Here is a 10,661-nt window from a genome sequence, read left to right as displayed (position 1 = left end):
CACATGGAAATTGGCAACCAACTTCTCAATGGAGAGGGGGCCAACAGTGGTCAAATCAACCTTCTGCTTATCTACAATCACCACAACAACCACAATAGCCTGCTATAATGCCACCCCCTTCTCCTAATGCTACTTCATCTAAAGCTACTTAGCTACCATCTCAACTCGTACCAAATCCAAATAGTAAACCCCAACCACAACAACAAGTATATTCTACTGATCCCAACCAGTATCCTACATATTCTCTCAATATAAGTGTTATTCATCTTAGATCAGGGACTACTATGCCTAATCCATTTTCTCCAGTCATTACTGAAATACCATCAGAGCAAGCAGTATCAGATAGCCCACTAGATCAGCCAAATCAGTCTACCCAAGCCCAATAGCCTATAAGTTCACCTTTAGTGAATAAAATACCTCCATTTCCTGAGAGGTTATGAGCTAAGGAGACTGGGCAAAGTGAAGATGTGACTTTTGATCTCATTGATTAGCTAAAACACATGTGTTAAGATTCCATTGTTTCAAGCTATCAAGGATGTTCCCATCTTAGTAAGGTCATTAAGGAAGCATGTTTGAAGAAACCTGGTAGGAAAAAGAAGGATCCACAAACAGTCCATGTGATGGGACAACTAGCTGATATTATGTTGGGAAAAGTTACAATACCTAAGTACTCTGATCCAGTTAGCCCTATTGTGGGAATAGTCATTAATGATACTCAAATTAAGAATGCTCTAATAGATCTAGGAGCTGCCATTAATGTCATGACTAAGGACATCACGCAACAACTTATCATAACCAATCTTCAACCTAATCCCATAGTCATGCAGCTTGCTGATAGCTCTACGGTCCGACCCGATGGTATGGTAGAAGATGTTGTAGTTACTTTGGATTCTTAGGAATATCCAATAGATTTCATGATATTATCTCCTAAGGCCACATTGCGAGGATATCCAAACATCTTAGGAAGGCCTTGGCTTGCTACAGTTGATGCATACATTGGGTGTCGGTCAAGAGATATAACCATTTCAGATGGGAATTCCACTAAGAAATTAACTCTTGATTCACCTGTGTAGCCTCTACTTGACCAAGAACAGGTCATGTGGCCCGATGTAGGGGAAGAGACAGAAGAAGAAGTTAACTATGTTTGTCATCTCATGATGATAAATAGAGAACCATTCACACAGCTTCAAGATGAAGATCGAGTGCTTTCCAATATTAGAAAAAATCATTATGGCGCAGAACACCAACTGTAGGAGTTAACTTCATGTGTTTTGCACTCAATGTTCCTGCCTCCCTCCTCATCCAAACTTCCTGCAGGTACATATATATTGCACACTTTGTTACCACAAGAGGTCCACACTTCTTCTCTCACTGAAGCGGCTCAGATCGACCTAACCACCAAGGTAGAAGTTGCTCCAAACAAGTATTTAAATATTAATAATCAGCTCATAGAGACACAAAAGGCAACCTTGGTTGATTTATTCCACCCTCATAAGAAGGCTTTTGCATGGGACTACCAAGACATGAGGGGGTTAGATCCTAAGTTGTGTACCCATAGGATATATATCAAGGAAGAATGCAAACCAGTTAGACAGTCACAAAGGAGGATTAATATCCATTCATAAGAGAAATAATTAAAGATGAATTCCTACAACAGCTTGACATGCGGCCACATGTCGTAGTTCCTGTAGCTCATGCAGGGGGACTCCCTATCCCACAATCTTGAACCACTCTTTACATGCAACCATAATAAATATTTTCACCTCTTGTGGGAATACCTTTCTCCATCAATAAATTATCCATTTTCACGCCATCCCATATCTTTTCCACCTCATCTCACTTCACTTCACCTCACTCCACTCCACTCTATCATTAACTGACTCTTTTGTTGTTGCATTAATTCACACGTTTCCAAGTATGCATATTATCCATTCTTCTTAAACATGCATTTATTTATTCATTATGAAGATTATCATGTGTGATTCGCATAATAAATTTTGCCAAGTAAGGTCCTTTTCTACATGTGTGGACACATGTGTCACCTTAGATTGGGGGGGTGCGTTATTAGTGAGTTTGCAAGTTTTAATGATTGCACGTCTTGTCCATGTCATTCAAGCCTATCACTCAAAGTTTGTGTTGTGAATTTTTAAGCTTTTTGAAATGATTTTAAAGAGAGTTTAGGATTGAAGTTATGGCTCGCAGTAGTTTACACCTGAAATTTTTTTCAAGCATACTTTCTTGTCGCCATTCTTATTGCATGGTACCATGAAATATCTTCTAATAAAGATTTGTAGTAAATATGTAGAAGGCCGCAAGATTTGATATGGTAATGTGAACTGAGAAGGAAGTTCACAGTTTTATGTTGAAGTCTCGCAGTGCTCCAACATTTTGCGTTTTCGGCATTGTGGCAGAAATTTATTTGCTTGAGTAGCCAGGGGAGGTGTGCCTATCCGCCATGAACCTGTTATTGTGTTGAATGATCAATTGTGTGAACCTTATTTCTAGAATTGCAAGTGGATAGATTATTTTTTAAAATTAACAGACTTCAATTAAGAAATTGTGCGAGAATTCACACAAGCATTCAATAATGGAGAAGCTACAGTTAAGGGGCTAAGAATTGTGGCCATGAAAGAGAGAATATTAGAAGTTATAGGGTTGCCGAGAGATGGGGAATTATTTCTTGAAACTAAAGATGCTTGGAGCGCACACACAAAATTTACTTATCCGGAAAATGGACCTCTTATTGTGGACAAGCAAGGGGCGAGGAGAACATCTCTTCCAGAGACATGACAGCTAGTAGCACTGCATTTGATGAAGTATCTAACATGTGAGGGCAGATATTCCAATTTGTACTATATTCATTTCAATTTATTAAGTCATTTACAACATGGGTGGAGAATGAATGTGCCAAATATTTTGTATAACCTTCTCTTTATCAGTGTTGAAGAAACACGGAGAGGTAGCTCGCGGTCTATAAGTCATCGTGGTTTGATTTTGATTAAACTGTTGGTAGAACGTGTTGGCAAAATGGTCAGCGCTCCCCTCAAGATTCGTGACAAGGGACTAACTGCCTCCCGTGCAATCCATATCTCTATAGTTTGTATTGGACGTTGATAGATTAGTCTTTTGACACAACGACAAACTAGGCCAACAAATAGTATCAAAGCGTTAGGTCATGGGTTCGAATCCCCTCAGGTAACGCTGAGGGGGAGATTGTTGGCAAAATGGGCAGCGCTCCCCTCGGGATTTGTGACAAGGGACTAACCGCCTCCCGTGCGATCCATATCTCTATATTTTGTATCGGACGTTGATAGATTGATCTTATGACACAACGACAAACTAAGCCAACAAGATGTTCTCTAAGGGACGTTTCTCAAATGGCCTAAGGGGAATTTGAAGATATTGAAAGATTTGGGGAAAATGATGTCCCTGTTGCAGGAGAAATTACAACTCAAGAAGGGGTTGTTGAAGGAGCCTCATCATCTAGGGCTTCCACAGCTGCAGACCTTCCTGTAGTCAAAGATATTCCACTAGGCACAAGTGAAACCTTAACTGAACCAAGTGTCAAGCCTTCATCAACCCCAATTCAGACTAGGGTTGATGCCCATAAAAAGAAGGGCAAAGCGAAGCAAACTGCAGTGGAAGGAATTATTGAGCAACCAAATGTTGCACAAGCTACCCCTACAGCCAAGAAAAGGAAATCGGAGAAAGATTATTCTCCTGCAGCCACAAAGGAACCATCATTAAGGAGGAGTCATAGGATCAGACGAAGATTGTCGACAAGAAAAAGTAAGGAGGTGGTTGTTTCTGTTGAATCACCTAAGTGAGAGCATGGCAGTCCACCGAAAAATCAGTTGCAAAGGAGTCAGGGTTCTGAAGGATTGAAAAACCTAGCTAGTATTGTAGAGCAGTCAACAAAGAGAAGCGATAAGGGTCTGAAACCCTAGGTAACTGCTCATAAGCCTCCCTCTTCCATTACCAGTATGTCTATTGCTCTTTCATTTTATAGAGAATGGGAAATAGAGAAAGCTAGAATGCAGGAGATAATTGACAAACAGAAAAAGGAGATTGAGGAGAAAGATAGACAAATTGTTGAATTGCAGACTAATTGTGGTAGACATGATTCCTGAATTAATGCAATGTAGGGCTCCACCAAGGGTTTATGCTTTATATTTGAAAGACCGACACTTGTGTTTTAAGCTAACACGAGTTGTTAGAGACTTAAGTCCCTCTTTGGAGACCCCACAAGAGTTTTATCATGCTTATCAAAGTTCTCCTACAACCATTATAAATTTACTATGTGAATTGTATTTGTACAATTATGTTGTTTCTTCTGATATTGAATGGAACCCGTTGTTATACATTGAAGATATTCATTTGAAGGCGTTAATGTCTTGGATACAAAATGAGGTTAGCATCAGGGAACAATCTAGGACACACATGGACATGGAGCTTGACTTTCCACTACTGCTTAGGACGAGGACAAAAATCCACGACTCTTGTACTATGATTGGCAGAAATTGCTGTATAAATCTGAAAATAAGAGCCGGATTTTTCCGCTTAGGGAGGAGGTGTTCCAAGAATATGAAAAACTAATTAAGAACGAAGGTCGGATTGTAGCTGGACATTTGGCTTAGTGATGGAATAGCCTTCCTAAAGAACTTAAATAGGTTAAGCCCCATTCCTTGCCTAATTATTATGCAACAATACAGAGAGTCCCCAAATATATCCACTTGGGAAGAACAAAAGAGAACAATTGGTTACACTTAATCTTTCAGTCGCCCATTCTCATGTGGCCACTCATAGAATGTAGGGCTACTGATAAGCCCTATGATGAATCAGTAGAAGAAGCCAAGTGGGCCAAGTTGGAGAAAACGAAGGGATTCTACTGGAACCTAGCTACAGGAGGCACAGGACAGGGTACTATTGGTGATTTCAGAGTTAGCACCCATGTGAGGAATTTTCCTATTTTTGGAGGACCAACAAGAAGTTAGGTTGGGGGACAAAATGACGAGCTAAAATAATAGCTCTTTTTGTGATCATGTCTGTTGTGTTTTTTATGGTTTAAGTTGCATATTTAGACAATGTTGAGGGTATAGAATGTGTTAGAGGTTTTGGCTAAATATATTTCTGCAGCTATGTGAATTACTATGATAATTTTATATGTGGATGAATGAATGTCATGGTTGACAGAAAATGGATATGTATGTGTTTGTGTGCGTTAACTCATATGCAAGAATACTTAGGTAGTTGCAGAAGGGGTCAAACCATGCCAGGAAGTACATGTATATATGTATATATGTATCTATGTGTATGTGTATGTGTATGTGTATGCATATATATGTATATATATTTGTATATATACATATATGTGTGTGTGTGTGTATAATGATTAATTGTTTGGATTTAATATTTTTTTTAGATGTATATATGGCTCGGCTTAACGAGCACACTTGAAGTGTTGACTGCAACGCTTAGGTGGCTCGAGTGGGGTCCATTCCATCTATTCTCTTCACCGGCGCCCATTTTCCTTTTCTTCAATGGCCTCTTTAACCATTTCGATTAGTAGTCAACTGTCCAGTTCCCACCTATAATCTAACCGATTTCAAAATCACTCTCGCGGTGCGTACGTTTGGTAGGTGCTAGAGAGAGAGAGAGAGAGAGAGAGAGAGAGAGAGAGAGAGAGAGAGAGAGAGAGAGTCTTGTGGAATGTTGTCATCGTAGACAAGGGAGCCATGTGAAATGCTCTGATAGGACATGCATACAAAATGTGGAAGCACAGTCAAGGGACGTGAACCAGTTTGATCGAATGCCTCAAAGAAATGTGGTCTTATGGGATGCCATGATTCCTGGATAATACGGAAAATGGAGTTCTAAAAAGGCTCCAAGAACTTGCAAGAAAATGTGATTGGCAGATGTAAAACCTTTGTTGAAATGTAATCATATTATTTGTATTTACTTTTAGACAAAGATCATATCTTCAACATTGTTGAAATGTATTATGATGCTCACCTTGGAGCTTAAGGTTATAGAGGATTACTTGGAGAAAACTCAATAGGATCTTCAAGAAAAAAAATTAGCTTCTTGTTGTTGATAGTTCAAGGAGAAAGAAAACAGAGAAAGGCCAAAAGAATTGAATTGGGTGATTGAATAACTTGACCAAATCCAAGAAGTCTTTGATTTAGAGTAAAGTCCTAAATTTGCATGTTTAGATATTGGTGCAGTCACGGCAAGAGGGTCCTCAAAGAGAACAATCTAGATCGTGCAACAAGAGTTAACACAATAGAAGTGACACAATCTGATGGAGGCAATATAGAACAGAATTTACTATATCATAAAAATTAATTATAAACTGTCGACAACATGTGGGCTCACAAGATTTAGCTCACAAACCTGATTACAAACATGCTCAATTACAATATTCAAGCTCAAGAAAGAATGTGATCCAACTCTTGACCTTTTAACCTTTAGATTTATCTTCTTTGTTTTAATAACTCCTTTCTAAATGCTTAATTACATTGATGTATATGATCAAGAATGATCCGCGTCGGCCAAAGATGAAACAAATGCCAATGAACAAGATGTAACGTGTAAAACAACAAGATTAGCCTCCACCAAAGAGATCCTTCCAGAAAATCCATAGAATGAAGTGCAGACCCAAGGGAAGGTCGGCCACATGCCAAGGAACATTGGAAACAACAAACTGAAGCTTCGCAAGCTATAGAAATGATCCGCAAGATTTGCCAATAGCAAATAGGTCCAAGTGGTTCCGATGTTTCAAACCAGAAAACCGTCTCAGATTTCGAAAGCGATAACTTGCCCGAAAAAGATCCAAACGTCCTGCGGACTTAAGATAAGGTAGATGAACATGTCCACGAACAAAATCCAGCTCTGCAAGATCCAATGATCAAATGCAAGGAAACACATAAAGGAATGCTAAAACAAAAATACAAAAAACAAACTGAAAAGAAAATATTTTTGGTTGATGCAAGATTGCCATGAACCAGGGATGCTCTTGCATTAGATATGGGGCAACAAGAGGATTGGTCTAAATTAGAAAGAATAATTTTCACAACCCAATATTTTTTATGAATGTTGATTTGTCTTTTGATAATCCACTATTTGAGTTGGATGATGAGGTATCTCCTATTTTTTATAACACAAGTGAGATGTGGGATCCATGTGTGGCATGCGATTATGAGGTGGAAACAATTGAATTGCCTATTTAGCCACCTGGGATCGTTGATGGCTTACTTCCTACAGTGGACTATAATGGATTAGATCAACATGATTTGATGGGCGACCTTGTTGGTTCATTACAAGAAAGAAAGTACTATTGTGGTCTACAATTTGATGGGGTGGATGTCATTGGTGTTGAATCTACAAACATCATCAAATGCACTCTTGATGGAGTCTACATGGAAACCAAAGCTGCACAACATCAGCATGGTGGAGTTACTTTTTGCACGAGATCTTTTTCATGGGCTACTGGTGACTAATGATGATGGAAGAAGAATACCATGGAGAGTTATGGACCCAAAAGGTGATAATAAATCTATCTTTACCTCTTTACTCAGTCATCATATGATTCCATTTCAGCTCATGCAAGTGGACTAGAGAGATATTATGAGCAAAACTTGGTATTCTACTGAGTTGGTGACTTTGGAGAAGATATTTTCACCCAAGGGAATGATTAGAAATTTCACTTTGGCCAAGGTTATTTAGTAGTACAATGATTGTTCTTCTTTAAAGGTGATGTATTTTGAACAATTTTAGTCCAATTAGCTCATTGATCTAGTGTTAGTTTTGGACCTCAAATAGAGAGAATAACAAGTTTGGGTGATGGGACAAATTAAATTTCATTGATAGTTATTATTTGGGAGTGCAAGGTGTTGGAAACGAGAGACTTAATGTTAACTTTCTTGATCTTACGAGTGCAAGGTTTTTTTGAAGAGCGGTTTTCTAGGGAGATGACTAATTTTTTGCAATGTTTGATTGCTCTTCTTATAGGTGGATTTTAGGACGTCACTTGTGCAAGTGTCCAACAAGACAATGCTTTGAGTAGTTGGAGATACAAATATTTGTTGGTAGCTTTCCAACCATAAATTTAGCACATTACACAAAGGACCTTTCAAAAAAAAAGATAAGTGTCTCCTTTCTATGATGTGCTAAATATATGGTTGGATAGACGTCGCCCAAATCTCTTAGGTTGAATTACCACCTTGAGATCATATTTAGTTTCTGTTTCAATAAGTTCAACGATTTTTAGGGTTGAGTTGGCATTGCTTGAGGACAAGCAATCTTTGAGGAGGGAGGATTGTAATGTTTTCATTTTTTTCTCTTGCATTACAATTAGTTCTATCATTTTTGGTGAGTGTCACCGTTGTCAGAAGGTTTATTTGATGTTGCCTATGAGCTTCGATGGTCTATATGACTCATATGACACTTTCCAAAGTTATTTTCGACTCTTGGTGTGTTCTCCAAGTGTTCTCCAAGATTCTTTGAGAGAGTGTCTATTTATAGTAAGCCAACCAGTTGGGTTTGATTCTTATTATTCATTATCAATATCACTTCAATATAATTAAATTTTGATTCTAATTCTTTTTTATAGTTTTGCAACTCAATTGTGATATTAAGCTATTAATTTAATTCTTTACTAAGGTTGCTTAGTTTTATTAAAATAATTTAAAAACATCTTATAGCTCATTGGAATGAGAATTAAAAGTTTTATATGTTGAACGCTTAATAAAAGTGAATTAAGCAACAAGAATATTTAAATATTGAATAAAATTTATTTAATTTATAAAGTGATTTTATATTAAATTTTTCTAAAAAAGTTTTCGAGATAGTTATAAAAGAAGGCTAATAATCTCATTTAAAATACAACCAACTTATTTTCTTTAAGGAGATTTGGAGATTTGTGTCCATGGCCACAACTCTTACAAGCAAGACGAAAACGTCAATGGTTTCTTGAAGTTGAGGACGAAAACCCTTTGTTTTCATTAGAGTAGTTCCATACGAAATCAACAAAGTGCTAAATGTTTTGGCTAGGATGAGAAGCCTCATTCATTGGTGTTGGGATTAAGGTGTCTCAACCTAGAGTCCTAACATGTTGAATTATTCAATTAATTGTTGTTTAATTGATTTATACTAAGTTATTAACTTCCTAAGTTACCATTCACTTAGTAGAACCTCTTGGTGAGATGGCATCCTACATGGTAGGTGATGAGATGGCATATTCCCTATTTTTAGGAAGTTAGCTCCCACTTGCAAGATGTGTTTTGAAAAAATATTGTCATATATTTTTATTATGGAGTGGAAATTGATTTGGCATTTTTCTTTGTTGACTAAAAAGTTCATTTTCGATTTCTATTATGTATTAGAGTTGTATTGTAACAATTGACATTTATGGTGGAGTTCACTTTTGACAAGTGGTGTGAGGTAAGGAAGGCGCCTATTCTTGGTCAAAGTAATTTCTATGTTGTACTTACATTGTATTTGACAAGATGGTCGTTATAGATGAGATAGGTGTTGTTGTCTTGGAAGTTGCTACGAGCAATATGTCGTAGGATTAACAAGATATTGTTTATGACACAACTTAACTCTTAGGTGTTGAATATGGTTTTGAAAATTTTGGGCGCCTACCTCTTTGTGTTGAGCTCTATATACATGTTGATGCCTTAACTATTTTTTGGAGAGGAGAGGAGTTCATTTCACAGGGGTTACGCTATCAGACTTTCTCCAAGATGGAGGATGTAATTCTCCATGTAAAGGCTTAGAGCCAATAAATATATTGTAACTTTGTTGTTGAATAATAAATTGGCTCGACGTTTTGGAGTGGGGTTTTTAGGTCAAAAGGATTTTACCCACATATATCTATGTTCTCTCTTTTATCTCATTCTTCTTGTTCCATGATTTTGAAGTATAGAATCTGTATGTCGTAATGCTACTGAAATATTTTTAGATCTGTAAATTACATAATCTTTCTTTCAAAATTAATTGTGAAAAATCAACTATCTGTTTTCGTTTTTATGACATAGTAGTATATGGTTGTAATCTGTTCTGAAGAAACACATGATACTGTTACACATGCTGATCTCAAAGGTTTTACTGGGATGCTCTCATTTACCTTTGATTGGTGCAGATTAATAGGCCGACCCAGACAGGGTTTGAATTTATAACAAAAAGAGATAGAGATTTTACATTTGGAATTCAACCATTGAAGTTTTCAAATTTGTGAAGTTCGTTATTTAGACAAATTTTAGAGTTTGGGTTTGGTTTGGAGTTTGGCTATAAGAGCTGGGACACCATGGCAGAATATCATTTAGTTTTTTATTAAGTGAAATATTTTGTACGCCTCGGTATTCAAGTGATTTATTGAGAGTTGGATCTATTTATCATGGACGCTAAGGTTTCTAAAATGTGATTTTTTATAAAAGTTTATGCTGGTTTAAATTGAACGGCTTCATGCTTGCTTTTTGGATCGACTTCAAAGATTGAAAGACAGGTTCGAAACTTGTCTGGCATGGACTAGAATGCAACACATGAATCTTACTTTGCGGCATGAGAAGTTTCTGTGGTGCCTTCATAGTCTTGGGGCAGCTATTTCCAGCTTCCTATGTATTTATCTATTGCAGTGTATTATGGATTGTGAAGATTTA

This window comes from Cryptomeria japonica, chromosome 3 (assembly GCF_030272615.1).
Source record: "Cryptomeria japonica chromosome 3, Sugi_1.0, whole genome shotgun sequence".
Taxonomy (NCBI): domain Eukaryota; kingdom Viridiplantae; phylum Streptophyta; class Pinopsida; order Cupressales; family Cupressaceae; genus Cryptomeria; species Cryptomeria japonica.
This window is presented reverse-complemented; position numbering follows the sequence as displayed.